The sequence below is a fragment of the Ambystoma mexicanum genome, chromosome 11 (assembly GCF_040938575.1).
Source record: "Ambystoma mexicanum isolate Mex_15411 chromosome 11, UKY_AmexF1_1, whole genome shotgun sequence".
Taxonomy (NCBI): Eukaryota; Metazoa; Chordata; class Amphibia; order Caudata; family Ambystomatidae; genus Ambystoma; species Ambystoma mexicanum.
The window spans coordinates 107,712,321-107,730,580 of NC_090934.1; positions in this window are offsets into that span (position 1 = coordinate 107,712,321).

Here is an 18,260-nt window from a genome sequence, read left to right on the forward strand (position 1 = left end):
TGGTGATAGAAAGGGGAGTGTCAGTACAAAATTGGATGAGGTTTTATCTTGGTGGTAGTAGGGAAAATGTCGGTACAACATTGAGTGAAGCGCCAGCCTGGTGTTAGTCATTATAGCAGTGGGTGTAAGGCCAGCCTGGAAATAGTGGGGATACTGTCAGTATAGCATTGAGTGAAGTTCCAGCATACAGCTAGTAGAGAACAGTTCAGCATAACATGAGTGATGCACCAGCCTGGCGCTAGCAGGGGATGTCAGTATAGCAGTGGGTGAAGTGCCAGCCTGGCAGTAGTAGGGAGATTGATGGTCAGTATAGCATTGGGTGAAGTGCCATCCTGACATTATTGGGGAGGCTGTCAGTATATCATTGAGTGAAGTGCCAGCCGGGGGCTTGTAGCGAAAATGTCAGCATAACACAGAGTGAAGTGCCAGCCTGGTGATAGTATGGGGATGTCAGTTTAGCATTGGGTGAAGTGCCAGCCTGGCAGTTTTGGGAAGACCGTCAGTATAGCAGTGGGCGTAGTATAAGTTCGGTAGTAGAAGGGGGATGTCATAGCATAGGGTGATGTGTCATCCTGGCATTTGATGGGGAAATGCCAGTATAGCATTGGGTGAAGTTTGATTCTGGTGGTAATAGAGATAATTTCAGTATAGCATTGATTGAAGTGCAAGCATGGCAGTAGTAGGGAGGCAGTCAGTATAGCATTGAGTGAAGTGCAAGCCTGGCAGTTGTAGGGCAGCAATAAGTATAGCAGTGAATGAAGCACTAATCTATCAGTAGTAGGGAGAATGTAGTAGAGCATTGAGTGAAGTGCTGGCCTGGCATTTTTAGGGAGAATGTCAGTATAGCATTGAGTGAAGTGCAGACCTAGCCTTAGTAGGGAAACTGTCACTATACCATTGAGGGAAGCGCCAACCTACCAGTATTAGAAAGACTGTAAAAATAGCATTGAATAAAGTGCCAGCTTGGCATTTATAGGGACAATGTCAGTATCAAATTGGGTGAAGCTCCAGGCTAGTCATAGTAGGGAGACAGTAAATATAGCATTGAGTGAAGCATCAGCTGGGCAGTAGTAGGGAGACTGTCAGTATAGCATTGAGTGAAGCGCCAGCCTAGTAGTAGTTCGCAGACTGTCAGTATAGTAGTAGGCAGACTGTCAGTATAGCATTGAGTAAAGCGCCAGCCTAGCATTAGTAAGGAGGCTGTCAGTATAGCATTCAGTAAAGTGTCAGCCTGGCATTTGTAGGGAGAATGTCAGTATAGCATTGAGTGAAGTGCCAGCCTAGTGATAGTAGAAAGACTGTCAGTATAGCTTGAGTAAAGTGTCAGCTTGGCATTCGTAGGGACAATGTCAGTATCATATTGGGTGTATTGGGAGACTTATATTTGACCTCAAGCACAATGGACCACATCTCTCCTGCCCTACACTCTCTAGACTGGCTGCCAGTATCACATTCAAGAGCTTTTGCATCATCAACAAGGCTTTCAAAGGACTGGGACCCTGCTACATCCAACTCTCTCCCTCTAAATACCTCCCTGCTAGAGCCCTTCGATCTTCTAGCTCTAACTCTCTGCAGATCAGATGCTTCTCTAAGTGGGGGGGTAGATCTCCTCCGCAGGTGCCTCCCTCTGGAATGGTCTCTGTGCCCCTCTAAGGTTTCAGCCAGATCTCCTTGAGTTCCGGAAGCTCCTCAAGAAACTCATTTTCTCTTCTTCCTTCCCTCTCCCCCTCCCCTGCTAACACCTCTGTCTGCCGCAGTGACTGACTGGCTGGTTCCCTGTGAGTTATACAGGGCACCTGACCCCCCTCCCACCCAGTCCACCCCCTCCTCAAACTTACCATGTGGACCCTCACCCCCTGCACCCAAGCATTTTCCTGGCACTTGCCCTCCTGGCCCCCCTTAGCACTCACCTAGCCCATGTTGCCCTCAACGCCTCCCTATACCCCTGTATTCACTTACACTCAGTTTCCTCTCTACTCTGTACTGCCCTTCCCTCCCTAGCACTTCGCAAATGCACACACTTGCACTCCCTCCCTCCTCTCCCTTGCACTTCTTGCTACTGTACTTGCATGATCCGAATATCACAATGCCTAGTAAGACCGTTATTGTCTATCTCCCTTGTGCCCCCCCCCACCTTTTGTTTTGAGCACCATTGAAGCACTATTTGTTGTATAGGAGTCTTGCAAATATCCAATACTAAAATAAAATAAATAAAGATTTGTACTCTCCAAAGACCTCAGCTTGAGGTGAAGAATTGATTACCCAAGACAGAAGCAATATATGTTCCTTACTGCTCCAAGGACACATCAGGAGTAACCTCGGCTGTGGAACAAGACCTACCACTCTGTACCACAATCCTATAAGCTGGAAATGCAGACGCTGAACAGAAACAATCATATCCTCAAGTCCCCCTGAGTGGACCTCACAGTAATCGAAGCATCCGACCAGCTGAAGCTCCCTGTTCTACCTCACCGAACCGGTCGCACTGTGTTCAACAAACCTGGAACAAGAGGGATGTCACCAGGGCTGGTTGCTGCTAGTGGTGTACCAGAATTCAGCTTTCAGTAAGTATTGGGCCAAATTTCAGCAAAATATTAGTTATTTGGCTTTGTCCGAATATTTAAATTATTATCACTCGAAATCAAATAGTTTCCCATTCAAAATACATTAATTACTGCTTTGCCTTTGTGCCTGGAATCATTTAGGCATGTCATGTTTATGCTTTAAAAGTGTCATTAAACAAATGCTGCTGTCATATTTTTTGATTGAGGGCAGGCTCAGCAGAGGTGAGAAAGTGCAAACAAACACCCTGCCCTTCATGCACTGTACAGACTTTTCTGCTGGTGGTTGTTGGGGAGGGCAGAGATAAGCTGAACTAATCTCTCAATATTTTGAATGCATCTCTAGTCTTACCTGTATTTTGCAGATGAAAACCATTGAGCTGGTACAATAGTTCATGAATATTTTCTTTAGGTGTATATTGATTTGCTGATGACCTGTGTGAGAAATCTGAAAGTGACAGGTACCAATCCTACCAATTCCCAATCCAAATAATATAATTAATTGGGTTAATGTACCTATTGAAGAGATTCCAATAAGTTCCAAACCCTGTGTAAAATAGCTCAGGAGGTAGTGTACCTGCAGCAAAGAGCTGTATTCAATCTGCAGTCCAAGGTTATTCAGAAATTAAGATGGTTCAATGGGAAGTGTTCTTGCGGCAGAGATGTGCTTGTAATATTGAAACAAAGATGACAATTCCTGCTCTCCAAGTTTCTAATGTTCCCCAAATGAGTCCCTTTAAATTCAGTAAAAGTGACAGATGTTACTAAAGTACATGGACATTTTTATTTTTGACCAAAATACTCTAGTCTGCGGTGGCAGACATTTTTCTTCCAACATTAGAGAGATTAAAAAAAGAGGGATGTTTGCATAATAAAGAAGAGGTGATAGAAGTTTTCAATTTGGAAACATTGGACCAAATAGCACATGTGAAACAAATAAGTAAAATAAACATGCACATGCCAATACAAGATCTGAAAATCATCACTTTGCCTTCCCTATTGGGTCAGCCGAGTACCATGTAGTTCTCAGCATTTCCTATATATTTCTGTCTGGTGTCTTTCACCATGCCCCAAAACACCACCAACATACCCCACCCAAAAAAAGAAAGAAAATAGTATCTATTAATGGCAAGCTGTTTAGGAAATGCCTCATCCACACTCAGTACAACAAGTAGAATGCATGGCTTTAGCATCCCAGAGGTTTGCATTAGGTAGCACTTAGCATGCAGCAGGGTGCTAATGGATGTAATCACACCTTTTGTCTTTCAATACCTTGCTGGAGCCAGAACTCTAAAGATTTACAGGGCGAAAAGGAGCATTTCAAAGTATGAGTAGACACATCCCAGACACAGCTTATACTGATTAGATACATGCATACTATACTTATGGGCTAGTCTTAGTTGACACCTATGACATTTGTATTATTGAACAGTTTCTTGTCTCATAATGGTTTACACAAACATTTCCCATAGACAACAATGAAAAGAAATGGAGTGAAGAACAGATATACATATTTTAAAGTGTTTTTTTAACTTACAACGTGTTTTTCTTGTCTAATTAACTTTATTAACTTTAACTTATTATTTGGGAAATACCTAAATTTATAATTCGGTGCACCCCTAGTTGCTGTGCTTCTTCACACTTTGAACTTTGCTTGCATATTCAACCAGCTCAGCACTGCATCGTACCACAGCCAAAGCTCGTCACCTGATAGGCCCAAAGTGACTACTCAACTCAGGGACCCAAATTGAATCACAGGAGAATCACACGCCGACTGCAATCGAGGGTTAGAACCACAGCTCCACACAGCTAGCCCTGGAAATGTCACCTCATAGATCGCACATCACACTTTGATGACCGTCGCCAGGCAACTTAAACTGTTGGGAAAGTCACTCAAAGACCACTTCTTGCGGCTAAAGTCTGACTCAGCCAGGCCAACTCTGAAGCGTTCCAGGGACTGCACAGTCCTGCATCTTTGAGAACCGCTCTTCTACCAAAGAAGAACTGGCATTCACCCCTACTCGACTCCTGCTTGCTTCATGTGTCTCAGCGATCCTACTTGCCCGTTATAAACATGATCAGTTTGCATTGTTGTTCGACTTTGGGTCTGACTGTGCAGCCCACCAAGAACTGAATGCAGGTACTGTTGACTCTGTATTGCCCCTCATTCACTTGGACCCTAGAGACAGGTTTGGTCACAATCACTCCTTTTCAACAAGATATGTGTTGTATAAATGACTCTTGTTATATGCTTTGGTATGCCATGTTCATTCTAGAATGAGCATGCGACATGATGTTCTAATTGGAACACTGAATCTGGGAGAGTTTGTTGTTGCTTGAGTTATAACAGTTGAACCTGAGATCTTGGATGTGTTGGCGGTCTCAAGATACTGTGCTTCACATTACCTAATAAAAGCACCTAGTTAACACAATTGGCGTGCTTGCTTTTATAAGAATGGCGACGAGGATGGGATTAATGTTCCGGTGAAGCCTGCCCTGCTTTTTATAATGTTAATCCCCATCGAGACCCCCAACACCAGCTGGCGGAAAGTGACGACGCTCACCGCGTGTGAAGCTGTGGAGAGGAACCGGCATCCTGAATGTCCCAGTGTTGTCCTGCCAGCCGCGCACTCAGTTCTGCAGAGGAGCAGATTGGCGCCGACGAGAGAAGCTGTGTCGACCCGACAAGCGAAGAGAGGTGAGAGACGAATTGAAAAGTCTCATCGGGACTTGTGGCGACGCCGCCGTGGGGTCTTGGAGCTGTAACACCTCTGTGTACATCTCCCTGTAGGAGCCCCGTACCTCTCTGCCGGCAGTCCGCTTGGCATTTCAGGCTAGGCGGCAGCACAGTGCACGTCCAAGCGTACGCCTGTCACGTGATCCACCACGTATCCAGAAATCAGGCAGTTGTCGTGGAAGGAACCGTGTATGTGCCCTTCATTGGATTGCTGTTATAAACAAGTGAGTCACATGTGCGATGTCAGGCAAATTCTGTGGTGGAAACTCTGCTTTCGAAATAGAGGTCTAGTTTCGCAGGGTGAAGCTTGTTTTGTGTTGAACCTGCCTAGGGCCCTCTGGGGAAGGCGGCCTGGGATTGCTGCTGAGAACAGGAACAGGTGAGATATTTCCAGCAGTCTAGTGTTCTGATTCGAATAACCCCAGTTTTGGCTAACAGATATCTACCCAGTGAAAGGGGAGAGATTGTCTGAGTTGGCTGCTCTGACCTTGGACGAGCGACACCAGATGCATATATATAATACCCAGTGCTGCGGATTGAAGTTATAATATGGCACTTTCTGGAGTACCGGGTCCCCAAGTCTTTATGCCTACTCCAGGCCCGCCCAAGATTAAATGGGCACCTTGGAAAAAGGGGTTTTTACTTTACGTTAAAGCTACCTGTGGTAATGGGATGTCGATGGAGAGAAAGGTGGCAATGCTGATGCACTTTTTGGGATATGAAGGTCAGAGAATATATGACACTCTCCCAGACATTTCTCAACTGGATTTGGAAGAGGGATCTAACGATTTTGATGTGGCTTTGTTAAAGTTGGACAAACATTTTGAAGCTAAAACGAGTACTGTCTTGGAAAGATATCATTTTGGCATGAGGTTCCAAAATGAAGGAGAATCCATTGAAGATTACATCATGGCTCCAAGACACTTGTCTCTTAATTGTAAATTTGGTGGTAGCCTAGATGAACATATAAGGGACCAGTTTATGTTACATTGTGAAAATGATAAAATTTGCGAGGAAATTTGGTTGAAAGATGACCCTAATTTAGAGGAGGCAATAGGCATTGCAAAAAGGATCGAGCACACCTTACAGCGCGTAGCCAAATTGGGGGTTAAGGAAAATAAGTCAATGTCAACTGTTGAGGTTCTGAAGGTGAATGATAAGAAGGGAGCCTACGTGAAAGAAAAGAAAAAACAAAAGTTCAAACCTGATAGATGTTATGAGTCTACCCAAAACAAAGGTGGGGGTAGTGAACAGGTAAATAGACGCGTCCAGAAAGACAGTCCCCAGGGTCACATTAAAAGGGAAGACAGACTGTGTTTCAGATGTGGTAGTGCTCGACATTTGTCCACGTCTCCCATATGTCCTGCAAGGTGCGTAAATTGCAGCATTTGTAAGAAATGGGGTCATTTTGAGAGCTGTTGCAAAAATTATCGGGTTGGTAGTGGAAAAGGAACTCTTCTCATTGAAGATTATGATGGTGCAACATCTGAGGAAGGTGATATTTCTGAGAATGAAATAGTTACTGTTCACATGATGAAGTGCTCGGGGTCTGATGAATGTGAACACCCTCTGCTTGGATAAAAGTGAATGGACACTTAGTTAAGATGTTGGCTGATTCATGTTCAAAGATCACGTTAATGTCCAGAGTGGTGTTCGAGAATGTAGTTGGTGGTTCTATAGAGCAATTACTACCCTCTGATAAAATGCCGGGTGGGTACAATGGTGATAAGATAGACATTTTGGGATGTTGTAATGCCAAGTTCGAGTTTAAGGGCAGAGTGACTCGTGGAAAAAATTATGTCACAGAAAGGGGAGAAACATTGGTGGGTTGGAAGGAGCAGAGAGGATTATGCATTAAGTTAGACCCTAAAAGTGAGGAACAAGTACTTAATGTGGCCAATATACATGGATCGTGTAGAAATAATTCTGGAAGACATGATGTTCTAATTGGAACACTGAATCTGGGAGAGTTTGTTGTTGCTTGAGTTATAACAGTTGAACCTGAGATCTTGGATGTGTTGGGGGTCTCAAGATACTGTGCTTCACATTACCTAATAAAAGCACCTAGTTAACACAATTGGCGTGTTTGCTTTTATAAGAATATGCTTTATTGTGACTAGTACTTTACTTATCATCTCTGGAACAATGTTGAGAGTGCCACTTTCTCCAGTCTGTTAAATCTTCTATGCCCTCAATTTGGGGTGGGTTTTTGGGTAGTATTCTTGTATTAATTCTACTTGCAGATGGCGTGTTTGAGTCAAGTATATATTTTTATAGAACCTTGATTGGACATTCCCTTTATTTTGGACTGTGATACTGTTTTGTCTGGGTCACTACTGGTTCACCTTCACACCCCTCTTGAGAGTATAGCCTTCCCTCAGTAAATGTTACCACAAAAGGCAAAGGAGGTATAGCTCTTCACTGTCCCTGTTTTAACTTTATGATTGCATTGTCCTTTGGCTTGTAGAGGTGTGAGGGCGGAGTGGGATATTTATTTTACCACTACTCCTCCTTGTACTCTTGTGTAGAAGATTCCAATTCACCACAGGTGTTATTAATTTGGTGACAGATCTTGTCAATTTTGTCTGTGAAGAACACGTTAATTCCTTTTCATTTCTCAATGGATTCAGGTTCTTTGGGGCTAGTATGGGCATGATGCAGTGTTTGATATCCTTAATGATGGTTCTGCTCGTTTTGCAAGATTCTGCTATGGTGATGACGGTCCTGGCACCTGAGCAGAGCCTTTTTCAAGGTGGTCTGAACTTGTTCCAGTTGTGATATTCTCCAGATCTTTTCTTGTTTGCAGAGAGTACACTTACTGTTGGTGAGTTCTTGTGTGTACCAGGGTGTTGATGGCTTAGTTTTTTTGGTTCATAGTTTCAGTGGTGCATGGATGTTGGGGAGGTCTGTTAGAGTGCAATTGAGATGGTTGGGATGGACGTTAACGTCAAGTGAAAGAGTGTGTGTGAAAGTCAGGTTGTTGAGGTGAAAAGAAGTCCATGAGATCTGGCTGGATAACAGATGAATCTATGAGGCAGTTCTTGAGGTCTGCGGTGAGAAAACAGTGAGATTCTGTTGAATTGTTGGAAGTCATGGATGCGAAATAAGTAACAGAGTGCGACTTTCTTAAACTCTACGAGGATAGTGTGGCGAAAAGATTAAGAGTCCACTAAAATAACCGAGGTGAGTCAGGTCCAAATAACTCCCTTAATAATACTAGTCAGGAAGTCTAAGAGGCCAAAGATGTCAGTTTGTTTAAAGTATGACCTCCAGTTTTGGATCTTCAGTAGCAGTTTTATAATTTTTGACAGCTGATGTTACCATTGAATGCCTCCCCGGGTCCCGTACCTCCACCTCATCTACCTAGGCTGGGATTTTGTACAGATCCAGTCAGCTACTCGGACTTATGTTTTGCAGGAAACTTGAACAATAGAAGCCAGGATGATTGTACCAGCTCCTGCAGGGCTCTCTACCTAAATATAGATTTCCATTTTTATTGTGCCTGTCTTTGAGTGCAGACATTTTAAGCTTTGAAATTATTTGACATAGAAAGAAAGTTAAATGATTTCCATGTTGTTACAGGCAGACTTGTATGACTTCATCTACAGAAATGGTAACTGTATTTGAATCTACTTATTTGGGGCAATGTGTTTGGAAAAGAAACGATTGCAAAGATGTTACAGTAATCAGGGCAACCCTGCAATCATGTGCCTTGAAGTGTGATTTGTGTATGAGTGGTGCACCCGTTCATGAAAGAGGTATGATTTGATACAGCATTTATAATGCGCCTGTACACAACTGTTTCTTGGCGCCCCAGGACAAGGCAGGGAATACATAGGGAGGACAGGTTAAGCGATTCTTGTGTCACTCAGATCGTGCAAGTGCGACAATAGAAGTGCAAACAGAAAGAGAGGGGGAAGTGCAAGGGAGAGGAAAAGGGGGAAATGCAGCCAGGGCAGGGGAGCTGTAGGTACGTGCAGCCCCTAAGTGTGTAGTATGCTGGAAGACAGTGCAAAGAAGACCGGCCGAGGAAGACCCTGGTATCCAGCGAGACTCTGAGGGAACCAAGCAACCAGTCGGCGCAATAGACAGATAAGTTAGCAAGGGAGCGAAAGAGAGAAGGCAGAGGACAAAAGGAGGGTCTTCAGATGGTCCAGCACAAGTCTCAGAGGGTGAGTTAGGATGCATGCCAGGTAGGGGTGAGAGAAATGTTTGACTGTGAAGTGAAAAGTGTGGAATCCACACAGGAATCCGCTTCCGCCCGTTCCACAAAATCAGCATAAATGTTCTGCTGACACTGACATTTCACCCAGTTTTGTGTGGTTTCGCGTGGAGCATGGCATTGCGTTCACATGTAGTTTAGTGTAGAGGTAAGCAAACCTGAGGATGGATCTTTTTTTTTTTCAATCTGTTAGTTTTGTGCATCAGCATGAGAAACTTCATGCAGATTTTTCCGAACTGTGCTAGTTTTGCACAGAGCCACGAGAAACCTCACATGGTTTTTCGATTTGTGATAGTATTGCACAGCGTCACTAGAAACTTTGTACAGGTCTTTTTGATCTGTGCTTGGTTTACGACACAAGAAACTTCATGCATTACTTTTTTTATCAGTACCAGTTTCATGCAGCGGCATGAGAAACTTTGTGTGGGTCTTTTTCACATCCATGCTTGTTTCGAACATCGATATGAGAAACTTTGCGCTGGTTCCGTACTAGTTTTGAGGCACGTGCTATGTACGTGCATTGGAACAAGAAACTTTGTGCAGCTTTTTGTTTGATTTGTGGTAGGTTCGTGCAGTGGCATGAGAAACTTTGCACCGTTCTCTTTGATTCATGCTATGTTTGCGCTGCGGCACGAGAAGCTTCACACAGCTTTTTGTTCGATTTTTACTGGGTTTGTGTAGTGGCACGAGAAATGTTGTGCCGCTCTGATTGATTCATGCAGATTCACGCGCGTCTCGTTTCGGTTTGCGAGACGTCATGAGAAACTTTACTACGCTCCTTTCGATACACAGGGGTGGGGGAATGGCAGATTGCGGCAAAACAGATACAGATCTTACAGATTTTGCTTCCCTGGCTGCTGGAACAGAATATCACAATTCTTCCCAGCCCTAATGCCAGGCACCGTAGAGATATAGAATACACATGGGCACCAATGTACCCACAGGTGGTAGTGCTGTATGGGGGTATTGTTAGGATTCTAAAAGGTGATCAGACACGAGCATGTTGATGCCTTTATGAAAAAGAGGTGTCATTAAAGTGTTGATTTCCAAGCATTGGTGTTAGTGACATGTTTTAATTTCAACAGCTGTGAGTTCCACTAGTGAGGGGCAAGAGTAGTAGAGGGAATGCCATTACAGGAATGGGTGAAGCGCTGGACTGGCGGCAGTAGGCAGTAGTAGAGGGAATGCCATTACAGGAATGGGTGAAGCGCTGGGCTGGCGGCAGTAGGCGGTGGAATGCCCACTGGTAGCAGTATGGAGAATGTCAGGGCAGAATTGGGTGAAGTGCCAGCCTGGGGCTAGTTGGGAAATTGTCAGCATGACATGGAGTGACGTGCCAGACTGGCGGTTGTAAGGGGAATGTCAGTATGCTATTGGGTGAAGTGTCAGCTTGGTTATAGAAGAGTGAATGTTGGGAACGCACTGGGTGAAGTGTATTTCTGGTGCGGGAATGTCAGTATAGCATTGGGGTAAGCACCAGCCTGGAGCTAGAAGATACAATGCCAGTATGCCAACTGTTGAAGTGCTACACTGGTGGTAGTATGGGGAACGTCAGTAGAGCATTGGATGAAGTATGAGCCTGGTGGCACAGGACAGATGTTAGCATAAAATAGTACAAAGGGCCAGCCTTCTGGTAGTAAGAAGAATGTCAGCACAGCATTGGGTGAAGTGCCAGCCTGGGACTAGTAAGGAGAATGTCAGCACAACAGTGGGTGACGTGACAGCCTGGAGCTAGTAGGGAGAATGCCAGTGTAGCATTGGGGAAGTACAAGCCTGGGGCTAGTTGGGCAAATGGCAGCATAACATGGAGTGATGTGCCAACCTGTCGGTGTTGGGGGGTACGCCAGTATAGCATTAGGTGAATTGGTAGCCTGGTGATAGAAAGGAGAGTATCAGTATAGAATTGTGTGAAGTTTTATCCTTGTGGTAGTGTGGATAATGTTGCTATAGCACTAAGTGAAGTGTAACAATGGTGGTAGTATGGAGAATGTTAGTGTAGCATTGGGTGTAGTGCCTGCCTGGGTCTAGAAGGTAAAATGTCAGCATAACATGGAGTGACATATCAACCTAGCGTTAGGACAGATCATTTCAGTATTGCATTGGGTGAAGTGCCATTGGGTCGATAGAAGTGAAAATGTCAGCATACCACAGTGTGACATGCCACCTGTCGGTAGCATTGGGTGAAGTTCCAACCTGGTGATAGAAAGGCGAGAGTCAGTACATAATGGATGAAGTTTTATCCTGGTGGGAGTAGGGAGAAGTTTGGTACAACATTGAGTGAAGCGCAAGCCTGGTATTAGTAATTATAGCAGTGGGTGTAAGGCCAGCCTGGAACTAGTGGGGATACTGTCAGTATAGCATTGAGTGAAGTGCCAGCATGGAGTTAGTAGGGACAATTTCAGCATACATGAGTGATGCAGCAGCCTGGCGGTAGCAGGGGGATGTCAGTATAGCAGTGGGTGAAGTGCCAGCCTGGCAGTTGGGACATTTATTGTCAGTATATCATTGAGTGAAGTGCCAGTCTAAGGCTTGTAGCGAAAATGTCAGCATCATATGGATTGAAGAGCCAGCCTGGCGATAGTAGGGGGATGTCAGTTCAGCGTTGGGTGAAGTGCCAGCCTGGCAGTTGTGGGAAGACTGTCAGTATAGCAGTGGGAGTAGTACAAGCTTGGAGGTAGAAGGGGGAAGTCAGTATAGCATTGGATGACGTGCCATCCTAGCATTTGAAGGAGAAATGGCAGTATGTCATTGGGTGAAGTTTGATTCTGGTGGTAATGGAGATCATTTCAGTATAGCATTGATTGAAGTGCAAGCATGACAGTAGTATGGAGGCAGTCAGTATAGCATTGAGTGAAGCGCAAACCTGGCAGTTGTAGGGCGGCAGTAAGTATAGCAGTGTAGGGAGAATGCAGTAGAGCATTGAGTGAAGTGCCAGCCTATCAGTAGTAGGCAGACTGTCAGTGCCCTAGTAGGCAGACTGTCTGTGTAGCATTGAGTGAAGCGCCGGCCTCGCATTAGTAGGGAGGCTGTCAGTATAGCATTGAGTAAAGTGCCAGCCTAGCAGTAGTAGGCAGATTGTCAGTGTTGCTTTGAGTTAAGTGCCAGCCTAGTAATAATAGGAAGACTGTCAGTATAGCTTGAGTGAAGTGTCAGCTTGGCATTCATAGGGACAATGTCAGTATCGTATTGGGTGTAGTGCCAGTCTGGTTGTAGTAAGGAGACTATCAGTATAACATTTAGTGAAGCACCATCCTGGCAGTAGTAGGGAGACTGTCAGTATAGCATTGAGTGAAGCGCCAGCCTAGCAGTAGTAGGCAGACTGTCAGTATAGTAGTAGGCAGACAGTCAGTGTAGCATTGAGTGAAGCGCCAGCCTAGCATTAGTAGGGAGGCTGTCAGTATAGCATTGAGTAAAGTGGCAGCCTAGCAGTAGTAGGCAGACTGTCAGTATTGTAGTAGGCAGACTGTCAGTATAGCATTGAGTAATGTGCCAGCCTAGCATTAGTAGGGAGGCTGTCAGTGTAGCATTGAGTGAAGTGCCATCCTAGTGATAATAGGAAGACTGTCAGTATAGCTTGAGTAAAGTGTCAGCTTGGCATTCGTAGGGACAACGTCAGTATCGTATTGGGTGTAGTGCCAGTATGGTTGTAGTAAGGAGACTATCAGTATAACATTGAGTAAAGCACCATCCTGCCAGTAGTAGGGAGATTTTCAGTATAGCATTGAGTGAAGTGCCAGCCAAGCAGTGGTAGGGAGACGGTCAGTATAGCATTGAGTGAAGCACAAGTCTAGCAGTAGAAGGAAGACTGCCAGTATAGCACCTGACTGTGATTCTAATGAGTGTCTGATGTCTGAAACAGAAGTGTTAGCACTTGGAATTTCTTTGGTGGGGTTGTTTGGGTTAGCTGCTGGGGGCTATACATCCTTGATTAAGTTAGCGTGTGTGGTAGTGCAAGAATTGAATGAGACCTCCCAAGCTTTAACTGAACTGTTATTAGACCATACACATTTTAGAAAAGCTATTTTGCAAAACAGGCCTGCAATTGATTATTTGTTTTTGATGCATAATTTGGGTTGCAATGCCATTGAAGGGATGTGCTGTTTTAATTTGGAAGATCCATCGAAAAGCACATTGGTGGTTTAAAGGAACTGATTTCCCAAGTCACTCAAGATCAGGGCGGGAGATGGGGGGATCAGATATTTTCATGGATTCCAAAGGGCATTGTGGTATACTTTTGTTTCGATTTTTGCTGCGTTGATTGATTTAATTGTTTGCTGTTGTTGTATTTCTTGCATCCCGAATTTGATGGGGATATTTTGTCGGTGTCAAGAACTGTCTTTTCGTCCATTGGGTTATGGCAGTTGCTTGTTCAAAGCGTGCAGTGTAATGCATGTGTGAAAATGAGCTAAAACATGGTGCCCGTGCGTGGCAATTTTGAACATTCACTTCCAAAACTGCAATGAAAGTCTACGTTTCTGTGAGCTCAGTTAGAAGGCAGACATGAATTCTGCAAGGGTTGCACGTTTTACATTATGAACAGATGAGCTCACAATGAAGGATAGTTGGTGTATTGTTCAATCAAGGACGCGCCAAGAAGGGAGTTACACTTGTGCAGGTGCACTGATAAGGGGTGCTGGGAATGAGCGAGCGGGAGACGAACTGGGATTTTCCACTTTTTATTTTACTTTTATTTGTATTGGCAGAGGTTTACAGCAAACAGGCATGTACAGGCACACATTAAAACCAGTACAATTGCAGGGCATAGTATAAACTCGAGCAGCATAGTACATTTCCAGTAAAGGGTACTGCCAGTTATGGAGCAACATGATACCCAACTTCATACACAAGAAGCAGGGAGCAAAACACCTCCAGGCAGACCCTCCCCCAGATTATTAAGATAGCTATTAAATGCGGACCATATGTTTCTGGGGCAAGAATGAGCAGGGAGCGTATTGATATATTCCTTCTCGCAATTTTGGGCCCTAGTAAGTGCAGCAAGCCATTTCTGGAAGGTCGGGGAGCAGGGGCTCTTCCAACATTGAAGTATGCACTTCTTTGCAATCATGCAACCTATATTTAGAAATCGGACCACACGTTTGGTATCTCTACTATTCCACACCCCAAACAGCACCCCCAAGGGATCAGGGTCAACCGCTGCATCAGTGATACTCGTGAGAGCCCTTAGTATTCCCCTCCAGAAATCCTCCAATTCATGGCATGTCCAGAACATATGTAGGTGATCAGCGGCCTCAGTCCCACAGCGATCACAAGTATGTGTGGTAGTGCAATTGACTTTAGAGACCCTGGAGGGGGTGTAGTACAGACTATTCAATAATTTAAACTGTATGATACGGTATCGGAAGTTAAGGGACACCCGACTTGTGTGGGAGCACATCTTACTCCATAGATGATCAGAAATTACCAGACACAGTTCGCCTGCCCATTCATTACGTACTCTGGAGGACTGGAGCGCAGCAGCCGCTAGCATTTTGTATAGTGAGGAGACAACACCACGGACGCCACTAGAGTTGGCAATGTAAGCAATTTCTGGAGTACCAGGGGGCTCAGCAGGGAAAGTGGGCCATCTAGCCTGGATGGCAGCACAGAGCCTGTAGTATTGTAGCCTCTCAAGTGCTGACCCCTGCTTCCATGTTTGTGGATTAATGAATTTCCCATCTGGAAAGAGGTCAATCAATGCCCGGTAGCCTAGTGCTCCCCAGTGGATGGACATGGCTGTGTCGTGTGTGGGTTCCAATCTGGGGAACCTCCATATTGGGAGCCATTTATAGTAGGGGTGGGGTACAGCAGTGGCTTGCAGTAGGCGTCTCCAGGCTAGCAAGGTAGTAGCCACAGAGTCAATGGGGGACACCGGCTCATAACTACGGTGGCACACAAGGGTCATGTGGTTATTACCAGTCGCTGCCAGGGATTCCAATTTGACGAGTGGGCGAGTTGGGGACCCTGGGTACCAGTATGTGGCATATGGGCCTGTGCAGCCATCCAATACTTTAGTAGATCAAGAGCCGTGAGCACCCCCCCTGTCATATGGGAGCGTCATATCCGACCATTTTTTACGCACCGCACCTGAATGCCATAAGAATGGAGTGCATAATTTGTGTAGTTGTGTGAAGTATTGTTTACTGGGCCAAATGGGTACGTTACTAAAGATGTAGAGCAGCTTGGGGAACAAAATCATTTTTATGAGGGAGAGTTTACCACCACCGTGTCATTTTAGATTCGGCTAGTTGTGCAACGGCCATGTAGTTATTTTCCAGTAGGGTAGATTTGGTCAGGGACACACAGACACCCAGGTATTTGATACCACTGGGGGACCAGCGAAGTGGATATTCGGAATTAGGCTGATGGGTGGACCTGGTGAGTGGGAATATTTCAGATTTGGAATAATTGATATTAAAGCCCGAAAGGGTACCTACTTGTGTGATGTCTCATAGAATGGGATCTAGGTGGGTGGCGGGATCCCTAATGTATAGTAAGACATCATCAGCATATAGGGATATGATCTCGGGTGAATATTTCAGTCTGATCCCTTTGTGAGCATGGTGCGCTCTAATATGGTCCGCCATTGGTTCTATCACCAGTGCGAAGAGGGTCGGGGAGAAAGGGCAGAACTGTCAGGTACCCCTGAAGAGTGTAATCAGTGTGGATGTCAGTGAGTTGACACAAACTCTTGCCATGGGAGTAGTGTACAGTAATTTAATATATCCAATCATATTGGGCCCCACCCTCATAGTCTCCAGGACCAGCCACATGTATTTCCATGACACCATATCAAATGCTTTCTGGGCATCTAGTGTGACGGCGATGGCGCTAGTGTCCTGGTCGATCCTGGCCTTGACGTTGAAGAGACGTTGGATATTATGAGAAGTGGATCTCCCGGGTACGAAGCCGCTCTGGTCCTCATGTACCAGGTATTGCATTATCGGAAGGAATCGAATTGCTATAACTTTAGAAAAAATCATTGTGTCTATGTTTGTGAGGGAGAGGGGTCTGTACGATCCACATTCATCGCTTGGTCTGTCAGGTTTAAGTAACACTGTTATACCGGCTTCGCGTAGGGAGGGGGGGAGAATAGATACACAAAGTGACTCTTCCCATATGTCCAAAATCTTGGGGGCAAGGGTAGCCACGTGTTCCTGATAAAATGTGGGCGTGAGTCCATCTGGACCAGGTGCTCTGCCCTTCTGGAGATCCGAGATGGCTTTGACTATTTCGTCGAGCCGGAATGGGGAGTCGAGTTGGTCACTAGTTGAAGAGGAGATATATGTCATAGGGACCTGTCCAAGTAGGTCTTTCATGTGTTGTTCATCATGTTCAGGGGGCAAAGCATAAAGAGTAGTATAGAATTCAGTAAAGACGTCAAATATACGCTGATCGGACCATTGCGGGACACCCTGCACATCTTTGACAGATGTAATTTGGGTCTGTCCCCCCTCGCCCCTTACCAGTCGTGGTCGGGGATGGTTGGCAATCGGGTGTGGGTGGGGATTTGCTCCCCATAAGAGAGGGGGTAGCAGGGTACTAGACACAGATTTGGAACCCTGGGTGATGAAGTCTCTCTGAGAGGGAGGATGCTCCACTCCAGACCCGTTGGCACGTGTGATCTCTCTATCTACCTGCCTTGAGACTGGGTAGTGTTGTTGTGGCTGAGATGATGTTTTCTTCTGCAACTGCAGTGATCTATTTGGTTGTATAATCGTGTGTGTGTGTATTTATCTACAACCAAATATCTCTATCTCATTATTTAGCTGTAAACCTATGGATTGTAAATACATGGCCTTTAGAGAGCCTATTATATTCCAATCATGAGTCTAAGTGTGTCTGATTGCTTCCCAGAGTCCAAGAACATTTGGTCCGTCTAGTCGGGTAAGTGATCTTGGTGTTATTACACGTGACAGAAAAGCAAAACAGATGGGTGCAAGCGTCAACCATCAAATGAAAATAAGGCAGTCAAATTAAAAGGCCCTATTCTAAGAAACCTATTGCCAAACCTTACAACTAATACAAAAGGGTGCGGGTTAGATCTTAAAAAAAGAAAGAAGTGTTCATAAATAATATGTCAGGATGTGTTAGCCTCGGTCTTCCTTCCCCACATTTTGAGCACGGAGTAAGGTGGGATCTAGGAGCACAGCACACACTTGAGCTTATCCAGCACGAGTCTACAGTTCCACTCGCAGCTATCAAAACCTTGAAGTTCTCTTGCCTTAGAGGTCCTGATGTATACAAATAACAAAACAAATGTTTCTTCAACAAAATTAAAGTTTGTTTCCATCTTTTGCTTTGGGTGAGGATGCTTCACCTCTGGGTCCCCCTCTTCTGGGCGCTGACCCTTTGTTACTTGGTGTCTTGGGTGATAGGTTTTCACCCCTCGGATCTCCCTGTTCCGGGTTTAGATCCAATAACATTTCTAATCAATATGGAGGACTTTAGGGTTGTGATTTAGAGATCCTGTGGGACTGATAGAATTATCAAGAAACACAACAAACAAACACAAAGTTCTGGTCTACCTATTTCTCAGGTGATATATTCACCCCTGGGTGCTCCTCTTGTGGGTGCTGACTCCTTCACAAATTGTATTCCACAAATTGCATAACAGTTCTTTTCTCAATTAATTATGGGTGGTAACTTTCCACGCTTGGGTCTCCCTCGGACGGGCTCAGACATTCAAAATGACAAGCGGGATAGTACTTCTCTTTGCCTCATACTGTTTCTCCCGCAGTCA